Below are 12,685 nucleotides of genomic sequence, written 5' to 3' on the forward strand. Positions count from 1 at the left end.
TCTTGCGATGACCTCCCCCTGCTTCCAACTCGTCTCCACCTCCTCTCTGTCTCCCCATCTGAACTTTCCCCCTGTTCTTCTTCTCTTCTAGCGGGCACCCACGTGACATCCACGGACGCATCGTCATCATCAACCGCTTCACTTGTATCTGACAACTCAGCAAAGGAAGCAGCAGCGGGTACAACATCATCATCACACCGAACGTCCATGTGTGTAATGCTGCCTGACTGAGACATATCCCTGTTATCTACATCCTCTGGCAATAATGCTTGCGCATCACTAATTTCTTCCAACTTATGTGTAAATAACTCCTCTGACAGATCAAGTGAAGCGGCTGTGGTGCTAGCGTTGGTGGTGGCGGCAGGCGGGCGATTGGTAACTTGAGAGGTGCCCAAAGCTAAGCTGGAGGAGGATGGTGCGTCAAGGTTCCGAGCGGAAGCTGTAGAAGATTGGGTGTCCTGTGTTAGCCAGTCAACTATGTCCTCAGAACTTTTCGAGTTCAGGGTACGTGGCCTCTGAACACTGGGCATTATTCTAGGGCCTTCCTCTGCCTGTCATTTTTTTTTCGATTAGTGGTACTATGCGTGCAAGCTACTGTGACAACAGATATGAGTGGCACTGTGCAATGGCAGAAATTGGCAGAGTAGACGCTGTAGGCCTGACACACACGCTTGCAGACAACTAACTGCTATTCAATCTATTCCAGTCAAAAAAAATATATTTTTTAAATGTACAGTACTGTTACACCAGATACGAGTTGCACTGTTGTGACACTGTGCCCTGGCAGGCCCTGAAACGCACACGTGTGAAGGAAATTGACTGCTATTATTTCACAGTCAAATTTCTAGTTGTTTTTTTTAATGTACACTACTGTTACACCAGATATGAGTTGCACTGGTGTGACACTGTGCCCTGGCAGGCCCTGAAACGCACACGCGTGAAGGAAACTGACTGGTATTATTTCACAGTCAAAAAAGTGTTGTTTTTTTTTAAATGTACACTACTGTTATACCAGATATGAGTTGCACTGGTGTGACACTATGCCCTGGCAAGCCCTGAAATGCACACGTGTTGTGGGGATATTTATGGGATAATAATAGTAACCAGTTGAGAATTGACCACTATTTTCAATTCTCAGATGCCAAAGAACGTTATCGTGTAAGTGAAATGTATTCCATATAAAGAAAATCACAATTTGTTATAAAAATAGATACAATTTATTTTTATATTCAAATAATAATAATAAGTAACATGCGTGATAATAAGCAATGGAAATTCAGTATAACATGAGTATGCAATACAAATGGTAATATAAAAACATCCCCCAATGGCTAACACAGTCTTAATTATCAAGAAGATTTATGATGGGCTTCACAGAGACAAAGTGAAAGTTTCACACAGAGAACAGAATGCAGCGTAAGGTCGTAAAAACTTTAGCTGACAGTTAGAATAACCCTTTCAATGCTGGCTAGACCTCTTCTAGGCATTGAAGATCTATTCTTACGTAATTTTAAATAAAATAACATTTAAACCAGTCATTAGTCATTTCCTGGATCCATCCAATGAGAAGAAATCTACCAAATTCTACAAGCTGAATTTTATTAATTTGCCTAAACAGATATTTAATCTTATTTTATAGCAAATCAATACAGCTGGATAAATGTCACGATATGCTAACATGTGATATTAATCACATAAATAGATATAATAATTATTAATCCCATCTGCAGATTGGGATGCTATAATCATATATATTCTTTAGTAACTAAGATTTCTGAATATCGAAATCTGATCGTGATTTATCCAGTCATATATCATGCTATTAGAAAAAAATTAATTAATTTAAATTAATTAAATGAAACCAGTGTATTTACCAGTTAAGTAGATATTCTCACCAGATGTTCTCAGGTACCTAAGTGTCAAGGATCCCCTTCTCTGTCTTTTTGTTAGCCTGCTTCCGACTCTTTGCCCCCGACTGCTTTCTCTGCTCTTGATTTTCTTGATTACTGCATACCTCCTTGCATCTGCCTTGATTACCCCTCTCTTCCCTTTGTCTTAACTTTTTAAAGGGACAGATTCTCTGTTCGTCACTGGCTAATAAACCAATAGAAACACTAGGGGTGTGGTTTATCTTCTAGATAGCAACTTAGTATTTGGTCTATAGATGGCAGTCTCGTCCCACTAAACATACCTATCCAGGAAAGAGTTAACTTTTCCTGGTGGCTATTTTGACGTCATTTACCTTATCTATATGTTTGCTATAACTCAAGTTTTCTTTCAATTCAAAGCCTTGAATTTTCTTCAGACTATGTGTCTCCAAATTCTGCTGTAATTTCTAATATGACAGTTCTTAAACTATTTTTGACCTCTTCAATACAATGGGATCTTGTTAGATATAGAAAGTAAAATTAAATTATTTAATCTTCTTTGTCACCTATGTCTGGGTTTAGAATTTATTCTATTCCATTAGCAATTTAGACAGTCTCTTATCACTTGGTTTGTTTATACTATACATTCCTTAGCTCTGGCAAAGCGGTCAGTTTTACAGAAGGGATTGAAATCTTGTGTCTTTTGTTAACTTGAAAATAACAAAATGGAGTCTGGTCTGTTCAGAGTGACTCAGAATATACACTTTTAATTTCTATCATAGCACAAAATGTCTGTCAATATAAATACCCTGACAGTGTGAAGGAAACTGACTGCTATTATTTCACAGTCAAATTTCTAGTTTTTTTTTTAAATGTACACTACTGTTACACCATATATGAGTTGCACTGGTGTGACACTGTGCCCTGGCAGGCCCTGAAACGCACACGTGTGAAGGAAAGTGACTGCAATTATATTAAAGTAAAAAAAGTTGTTTTTTTTTTAAATGCAAGCTATTGTGACACCAGATATGAGTGGTGGCACTGGGCAAGTGGGCACAGTATGAGCCTGACACACATGCTGGCAGGAAGGCAACTGCAATTAGATAACACAGGAAAAAAAAAAGCAGACAGATGTTCTAGCCCTAAAAAAGGCTTTTTGGGGTGTTGTCCTTACAGCAGAGATCAGATGAGTCCTTCAGGACTGTAGTGGACACTGAATACACTAGCCTAGCGATCGATTTCCCTATTAAATCAGCAGCAGCTACACTGTCCCTCCTCTCACTAAGAATGCAGCTTCCGAATGAATCTAAAATGGATGCTGTCCAGGAGGTCGGAGGGTCTGGGAGGGAGGGTCTGCTGCTGATTGGCTGGAATGTGTCTGCTGACTGTGAGGTACAGGGTCAAAGTTTACTCAATGATGACGAATAGGGGGCGGACCGAACATCGCATATGTTCGCCCGCCGTGGCAAACGCGAACAAGCTATGTTCGCCAGGAACTATTCGCCAGCGAACTATTTGGGACATCTCTATTAGGAAATAGTTTGGTGAGAATAAACACATTATGACGAAGCTAATTGCTATCTTAGTTTTTGTTTAAGGCTGTGGTTTAAAACATCTGGAGATCTACCTTTTGGGCACCCCTGGTATAATGGTCTTGTATGTGGCTTCCTTTTTAAATTATGGCTGATCAATCATTATGTAATCCGTGTTCTGTTAATATGAATGTTCTAATCAAAATGTATCTATTTATCTAATGTCTTTCAGAATATGAAGAGAATGAAACACGTCTATATGTTGTTATTGGGCTATTAACATTGGTAATTGTAACAATGATAGTTTTATTCAGATGGAAAAACAAAATTCGAGGTAGGTAAGATATATGAAAAAATAGACCCAATGATAAAATGTAAGCTATTTTTTATATTGTTTGTTTATAATAATTATTGCATCTACATTTCCTAATGGTGCAAGATTTACAATTCAATTCACTCTATACAGTTTAATTGCATTTTTTAAATATAATAAGAATAATCATCATTATATATATTAAACTTATATTGCATTTTTTTTTTTTAGAACTAACTTGTGTTATGGTAGTATAATATAAGGAAACAGTGTCCAGTTATGTCTGCAAGTCCAGCTGTACCCCCAATTAATAGTTGTTCCCCACTAGTTTTGTACCAGCAGAGAGAAAACACAACACCCAGTGTAAGACAAAAAAATCCTAGACTGGAGTTGGTAAGGTTGCAGGGTATAAGGGCATAACCCAGAGAAAATAATATGAAAAAGGAAGAGACTGAAAAGGGATTACAAAGAGGTCCTCCCAATTATCAGTCCCTATACCCTAAAATAAGATTGTTCATGATTTTATGGCAGCAAATTGCCAATATAGAACATAAATGAAATATATGAAAAATAATATATAATTATTTGGTATTATTTTGCTGATAGGTTGACAGGTTCTTTATACTTTATCCTATTATCCATAATATCAGGGATTTAGACTATACTTAATATATCATTTCTTTACTATCAAATAGGGGGTGTTTCTTACTTAGGGGTATTTTTTGAAGTTATAATATCACTCCATCGACTACCATTTTGACAATCTCTTTTTTAGTCAGAGTGTCGTTTTAATTTCCCTCATACCTTATTACCCTCAGTTTACCCTTAAGTTTGGTTACTCCCCCCTCATAGTAATCTGGATACTTAGTGATATACTCCATTGGGACACCAATATTCATCTCAAGTTTCTGAGGTGACTGTATTCCAGTGACTTTTTCTCTCTCTTCACACACACACACACACCAATAGCTACATTGACTACTGAGACATTGTTGCATATATACTACAAACAACAACTTACACTGTTATCTCAGCAGCCAAGTTTGGAGCTTTGTTAGGGTGTGTTGGATACATAGCACACAACAGATGATTCTTATATTTTATACTTTACTGTATATACACTTTTTTATCATTAGTATTTGTTTATTATTTGTCTCCTTAAGAGGGGTTAATAAAATTTATTATTTTTCATATATTTCATTTATGTTCTATATTGGCAATTTGCTGCCATAAAATTATGAACAATCTTCTTTTAGGGTATAGGGACTGATAATTGGGAGGACCTCTTTGTACCAGCAGACCTTATTAAAAGAGGAGGCTGCAAAAAAGCTTAAGAAACCAGCTTTCTTTTTGTTTACTAATATACATCTTGTTTTTACAGAAAAACTAAAAAAAAATCCAACAATACTATATATTCTTCCTCAACTGACACAACGTGCATAGGTAAGATATCAAACAGAATGTGATTACTAAATAACAGAGACATCTAATTACCGGTGCCTTGATATTGCTGTATTTCTGGCTAATTACTAGTGCCTTAATATACCTAGATCTATAATAATAAACTTAATAAAATGTGATGTCATCTGTCAAAAGATCAATAAGATCTACAAAAGGCTTTAAAATGTCAAAAACAATATCTTTAATAAACAGTAAGGATAAGAATTGCCAAGTCAAGTTTACTGTGTTCAACTGAGTAAAATAAAATGATTCATTCTGCATATTGCAGTAATATAACTTGAAAAAATATATGTCACAGATCAATGAAGATGCAAAGCTATAAAGTATTAATGCCTTCCCAACCGAGCTATATAGGTGTTATGCAAAGCTATATAATGTGAGCTCTAACGAGGTCGATGTCCCCTGGTAATGCCAACCTCTATTCTAGACCAAAACTAGTAAATGTGTTTTTAACAGACATAAATAGTTGCAAAAGGAAATGATATATATATACACATGTATACGTATAAATTGTGTTAAATAAAGTGTCTATACAAATTGTGAGCATAATAGTGATATAGCAAAATATTCAACTACTTAGTAAAGAAATGTGTAGTAATGTGGATAGATGTTTATCACCTACAAAGTATCACAACAGAGGTTGGAAACTAAATAACAGTGTCCAGACAAATGGCAAATGCATAGGGGAAGTAACTAAACATGTATATTTCTAAAATAGACCTGCTGGTATTGGAATCTGGCTATCTGAGTCTATAACTAAGGCTGCTTTGTTAATTATCCATGCCGTAATATTCCCCGGTCTATAATAAGGCTGCTTGGTTAATTACCCGTCCCATAACATTCCCCGGTCTAAGGTAAAGCTGCTTGGCTAATTATCCATGACGTAATTGTGACAAAATGGCTTTTGTCACTGGGTCTGCATGTGACAAAGTGCCCTACCCCCCTATCGCTTGGAGGAGCCGGATTGCTAGCCTCTTACCCTGGGATGCTGACCCGTTAAGTCATGGGGTCTTAAGGCACTTGGGACAGAGCCCTCTGTCTCTGGATCACATTATTCGCCTTACTTGCTTGGATTGTACATTTCCCCTGTTACACTCGTATGTGGGTTTGTGCAGTTTAACTTCCATTACAGCTGGTGAACTTAAACTTTACTCAACGTTATTGAGAACTGTGTTCGTGGGATCTGAGCGCTATTCGCCTATAATATGCGCTCAGATCCAAGCTATCTGGGGGTGTGTGGAACATGGGGACTTCGTTCAGCGAAACATGAGTTATTGATTTTAATACAGTTTTGTTTAAAGGTAAAAAGCACATGTTTCTCTCTGCCCGGAGATAATTAGGTTCTCTGCAACCACTTAAGTTAATTATCTCCAGGATAGAGAGGAGGGGTAAGTTAATTATCTCCAGGATACAGAGGAGGGGTTACACTCTTCCTGTGGGTTTGTATAAGAATTGTACTGTATACTGATTGGTTCTGTATATTCTGTTTCAGTCTTCCACAAGGTCCCATGTGGGAGTGTCCTTGCTGGAAGACCATCATAAAAGGGCTGAGTTTGGCCATCAATAAACACATTCGTTTTATCCCTTCATGAAGTCTCGACTCATGTTCGGGGAATTGGGAGCTATAATCACTACTTCACTCTTTTCAGCTTGGATTTCGGGAGACGCTACAAGGATCAGCGCTGCACGGATAGCAGGATCCTTTACAGTAATATTCCCAGGTCCATAGTAATGCTGCTTGGTTAATTACCCTTGCTGTAATATTCCCAGGTCTATAATAAGGCTGCTTGGTTAATTACCGGTGCCACAATATTCCCCGGTCTATAGTAGGGCTGCTTGGCTAATTATCCATTCCGTAATATTCCCAGGTCTATAGTAAGGCTGCTTTGTTAATTTCCCATGCCGTAATATTGCCAGTTCCTTTTGTTATATGTATGTTTAAGAAAAAAAGGGACAGATAGTGTAATACAGTAAAAAAAACAAAGATAGCAAAAATGAAATACCAGTGCAACACTCACACTTGGTAGTTACACAAGTTCTATAGTTGTTGACCTAGATGGTATAATCCCCGTCTATGCATATGGTGGTGAAGATCAATAAGCTTGATTCCAGGTAGGTGTCAGGGCCTTCCAAGCGGAGGCCCGGGGTGGCCGCCCGCTGCTCGCGGCAGCCTCCCTCCTACCTTCGCCGCGAGTGGTCTCCACACTCACGCTTGCCATAAGCAGCGGCTTCCGGCGCCCACACGCCACCCACGCTTGCTTCCCCTGGTGACAAGTTGCGTGCAACATGTGTAAATAGGAGCCTGAGTCAGTCACTTCACTCGGTGCACAAAAATTACGTCACAAATCAAAGTGGGAAGTATAAGTACCTCCCACGTGTGATAAATAACTCTGATTGGAAATTAGCCAATCAGAGTTAACCTAAGTGTACTTATACTTACCTTACCCATGTCTCCTTGCCCTGTTGTGGTCTTTTGATAGCTCAATAGCATGTATACTCTGTCAGTTTGTTTGATTGTCTGGTTACCGAATCTTTGGCTTATTTCAGCGTTTATCCTGTTTTCTCTGAACCTTTACCTCAGCTTGTTTTATCGATCTGTCTCTCAGGTTCCCTCTGACTTTGGCTTGTATTCTGAATCCTCTCTGTGTGCACAGCCCGGCCGCTCTAAGGACCGGTACTGCACTTCCTGTGTCTGTGTTCTGTCAGCGTGTCTGGTTCCGGAGTTTGTGACATTACAACAGGGCCTTATGGAACCTGCAGACATTTCACGGCAGTTGGCCAATTAAGATTCCAGGATGGATAGTCTTGACAGCCGTATGGACCAATTTGCCCCAAGTTCTGCAGACCATTTTAGTCCATACTGCCCACTTGCAACCTGAAGTACAGAAAAGTGCTGCTGTAATGATATTGATGTAACAAAGTTTTGGAGTCCAGTAGCCAGATCAATAATGTTTTCTGCCAGAGGTAGCCACTTGTTACCCAGGTGGTTGAGCCCCTGAGCCTTGAGTGGCCTTCTGGTCTTAAGCAGAGATGGGAGACTGGAACAGAGAGATGATAATCGTAGTGAGGCAAGCCGAGGTCAGTGGGAAGGAGAAGCAGCAAAGTCAAAACGGTCCAAAATCAGCAACAGGTAGGAGAAACAGGAACAAGCTTGATTAGAGAGTACAGGAACCACAATAATCTGGCAAAGGTACAGAGACAGGAAGTGGCTTTTATAGGCCAAGAACCAGACACATGACCAGACACAGCTGAAGAGACTTGTCACTGATACCAATGCTGTAGAGTCAAGGTTACCAGATCTCAGGTACATTTGTAAAAGGCAGGCTGGTGTACTGGTAAGGAAGAGGTTTAGCAGCATGTAAACCAGGGTTTGAAACCCAGCAGAGTCAGTTCCTCACATTACTCCCTCCTCTACAGGCGCAGCCTCTGGATGCCCTATTTCCTGCTTTAGCAGGGTACTGTGCATGGAAAGACTGAAGAAGATCAGGAGCATGAATATTGTCCAGTGGTTCCCACGATCTATCTTCTTCACCATAGCCTTTCCAATGAACCAAATACTGAAGCTTGTTGCGGAATATCCTGGAGTCAAGAATTTTTTCCACCTCGTATTCATCTTCACCATCCACGAGGACTGGTGGTGGGGCAGGCAGGGCTCGACCAGGGAAAGTATTTTCATGAAAAGGTTTAAGCAGTGCAACGTGAAACACCGGATGTATTTTCATGGAATCTGGAAGTTGCAGACGGAAGGTGACAGCCTTGATCTGAGCGATAATCTCAAAAGGTCCCATGAACTTTTGACCCAATTTATGAGAAGGAATCCTAAGCTTAAGATTCTTTGTTGACAGCCAAACCTTGTCACCAACATGATAAACTGGGGCCTCCTTTCTATGCCTATCAGCAGCTCTTTTGTAACATTCCTGAGCCTCCGAAAGAGTGTTCTTCAACAGTTCTTGGGAATCTCGTAAGGCGGTTAGCCGGTCAGTGACTGCAGGAATGGAAGTAGTAATTGGGAGACTCACTTGAAAGGTTGGATGGTAACCATAATTAGCAAAATGGGCTCAGAGAAGTGGAGCAGTGTTGGGCATTGTTATAGGCAAATTCCGCCGTGGGTAGAAAATCCAGCCAGTCATCCTGCAGGTAACTAATATAGCACCGTAAATATTGTTCTAAAGTCTGGTTGGTTCGCTCAGTCTGTCCATTACTTTGTGGATGAAAAGCTGACGACAGATTTACACTAATACCTAGAATAGAACAAAAATATTTCCAAAAATGAGATGTAAACTGCACTCCCCTGTCAGAAATTACTTCATCAGGCACTCCATGCAAGCAAAATATTTCCCGAATAACTAGGTCAGCAGTCTGTTTAGCAGAAGGGAGACCACGAGCTGGTATGAAATGACTCATCTTAGTTAACCGGTCCACAACAACAAGAATGCCTGTGGCTGCTCACTGTAAAAAAAAAAAAAAAACGCCTAATAACCCCCCCCCCCCCCTGCGCGGGGGTTAAAGATGGGGGGGACCTACTGTCCTCCCCCCTGGCCCCCACCCCTGCGCGGTGGGTGGGGGCCCTAATAAAATAATAAGGGGGGGACCTACTGTCCTCCCCCCTGGCCCCCACCCCTGCGCTGTGGGTGGGGGCCCTAATAAAATAATAAGGGGGGGACCTACTGTCCTCCCCCCCTGGCCCCCACCCCTGCGCTGTGGGTGGGGGCCCTAATAAAATAATAAGGGGGGGGACCTACTGTCCTCCCCCCCTGGCCCCCACCCCTGCGCTGTGGGTGGGGGCCCTAATAAAATAATAAGGGGGGGACCTACTGTCCTCCCCCCCTGGCCCCCACCCCTGCGCGGTGGGTGGGGGCCCTAGTAAAATAATAAGGGGGGGGACCTACTGTCCTCCCCCCCTGGCCCCCACCCCTGCGCTGTGGGTGGGGGCCCTAATAAAATAATAAGGGGGGGGACCTACTGTCCTCCCCCCCTGGCCCCCACCCCTGAGCGGTGGGTGGGGGCCCTAAATGAACCCCCCCATTAAGGTGACTAGGGGTCCCAAGCCCCTAGTCACCCCCCCCACCCAAAACATTCTATCCCCTACCTACCCCCCTCACCCTAAAAATAGTGAGGGGGGAATAAAATAACTAACCTGTAAAAAAAAAAAATTAAACTTACCATTTGACGTCTTCTTTTTTCTAAATTCTTCTTTCTTCAGCCCCCAAAAAAGCCAAATAAAAATCCATCATACCCGTCGCACTTTAAAAAAAAAACAAAAAAAAACCGAGTGCAAAAAAAAATTAATCCATGTTCACCCATGGAGGGCACGCCGCGTACTGAGCTCCGCAGGGCGGATCAAGGCTTATATAGCCTTGCCCCGCCCTGCAATTAGGCTTAGAACACACTGATTGGTTGGTTTAAGCCAATCAGAGTGCTCTGTGTCATTTTACACAGCGTGGGAAAATTCAAAAGAACTTTCCCACGCTGTGTAAAATGACAGATCACTGTGATTGGATGGTTTTCAAGCCATCCAATCACAGTGCTCTGTGTCATTTTACAAGCGTGGGAAAATTCCAAAGAACTTTCCCACGCTTGTAAAATGACACAGAGCACTGTGATAGGATGGATTTCAAGCCATCCAATCACAGTGCTCTGTGTCATTTTACAAGCGTGGGAAAATTCCAAAGAACTTTCCCAAGCTTGTAAAATTACACAGAGCACTGTGATTGGATGGCTTGAAAACCATCCTATCACAGTGCTCTGTGTCATTTTACAAGCGTGGGAAAGTTCTTTGGAATTTTCCCACGCTTGTAAAATGACACAGAGCACTCTGATTGGCTTAAACCAACCAATCAGTGTGTTCTAAGCCTAATTGCAGGGCAGGGCAAGGCTATATAAGCCTTGACCCGCCCTGCGGAGCTCAGTACGCGGCATGCCCTCCATGGGTGAACATGGATTAATATTTTTTTTGCGCTCGTTTTTTTTTTTTTTTTTTAAAGTGCGACGGGTATGATGGATTTTTATTTGGCCTTTTTGGGGGCTGAAGAAAGAAGAATTTAGAAAAAAGAAGACGTCAAATGGTAAGTTTAATTATTTTTTTTACAGGTTAGTTATTTTATTCCCCCCTCACTATTTTTAGGGTGAGGGGGGTAGGTAGGGGTTAGAATGTTTTGGGGTGGGGGGGGGGGGGTGACTAGGGGCTTGGGACCCCTAGTCACCTTGATGGGGGGGGGGTTCATTTAGGGCCCCCACCCACCGCTCAGGGGTGGGGGCCAGGGGGGAGGACAGTAGGTCCCCCCCCTTATTATTTTATTAGGGCCCCCACCCACCGCGCAGGGGTGGGGGCCAGGGGGGAGGACAGTAGGTCCCCCCCCCTTATTATTTTATTAGGGCCCCCACCCACCGCGCAGGGGTGGGGGCCGGGAGGGGGAGGACAGTAGGTCCCCCCCCCTTATTGTTTTATTAGGGCCCCCACCCACCACGCAGGAGTGGGGGCCGGGGGGAGGACAGTAGGTCCCCCCCCTTATTGTTTTATTAGGGCCCCCACCCACCGCGCAGGGGTGGGGGCCAGGGGGGAGGACAGTAGGTCCCCCCCCCTTATTACCATTTATGATTTTACAGTGAGCAGCCACAGGCTGCTCACTGTTTAGTGGACATGCCCCTACTCGCGGTATAGCGAGTAGGGGCATTGGGGAGATTTTAATCTCCCTTGTGCTATTCTGGGGGTCATATTGACCCCCATAGAGTGAGGGGGGGACCTGGGGGGCTTATGAAGTGGTGGGGAGCACAGCTCCCCACCGCTTCTGTCTTTACATATTACAAGGAGGGAGCTGCACGTCGGTAGCTCCCTCCTTGTAATAAACTGATCGAACAAACGAACACTGATACTCAGTGTTAGTTTGTTCGTCTGATTTTTTCTATTCATTCATTCGTCTGTCTGATGAATGAATGAATAGATGAAATTCCCGTTCGCATGTCCAGGTGTTTCACTGGGCATGTGCGGGAATCTCACAGTCTGTGTAGTGTGGGTAGATGACGTGTCCCACAGGGACTTCACCTACCCACACAAAGATGGCGGCGCCCTGAATAAAGATCGGGGCAGAAGATACAGATTTAAAAATAGGTAATCTGGGGGGCTTAGGGGCATTTGGGGGTGACTAGGGGGTCAATTGGATGTAGTGGAGGCGGGAGGGGGGTTTAAATAAAAAACGGGATTCGGCATGACAGTGCCGCTTTAACATCCTCATAATATTTAGGCCACCAAAAGGATCGGGTAAGTAGTTCTTGTGTCTTTCGGATTCCTGGATGACCTGCTGGTTTTGAGTCATGGTAGAGACGTAAAACGTCCGGTCGCACTGATTCTGGAACAAACAGACGTTGTTGAAAAATCCAAAACCCATTAAGCATGGTCATATGAAGATCACGTGGAGGATCACGAAAAACTGGATCATCAGCGTAGCCCTTTTTAATGCGAGACATTAGATCAGAAGGAAAGGTAACTCCTAAAAATCTACTCTCAGGCAAGA

This window comes from Pelobates fuscus, chromosome 8 (genome assembly GCF_036172605.1).
Source record: "Pelobates fuscus isolate aPelFus1 chromosome 8, aPelFus1.pri, whole genome shotgun sequence".
NCBI classification, from domain to species: Eukaryota; Metazoa; Chordata; class Amphibia; order Anura; family Pelobatidae; genus Pelobates; species Pelobates fuscus.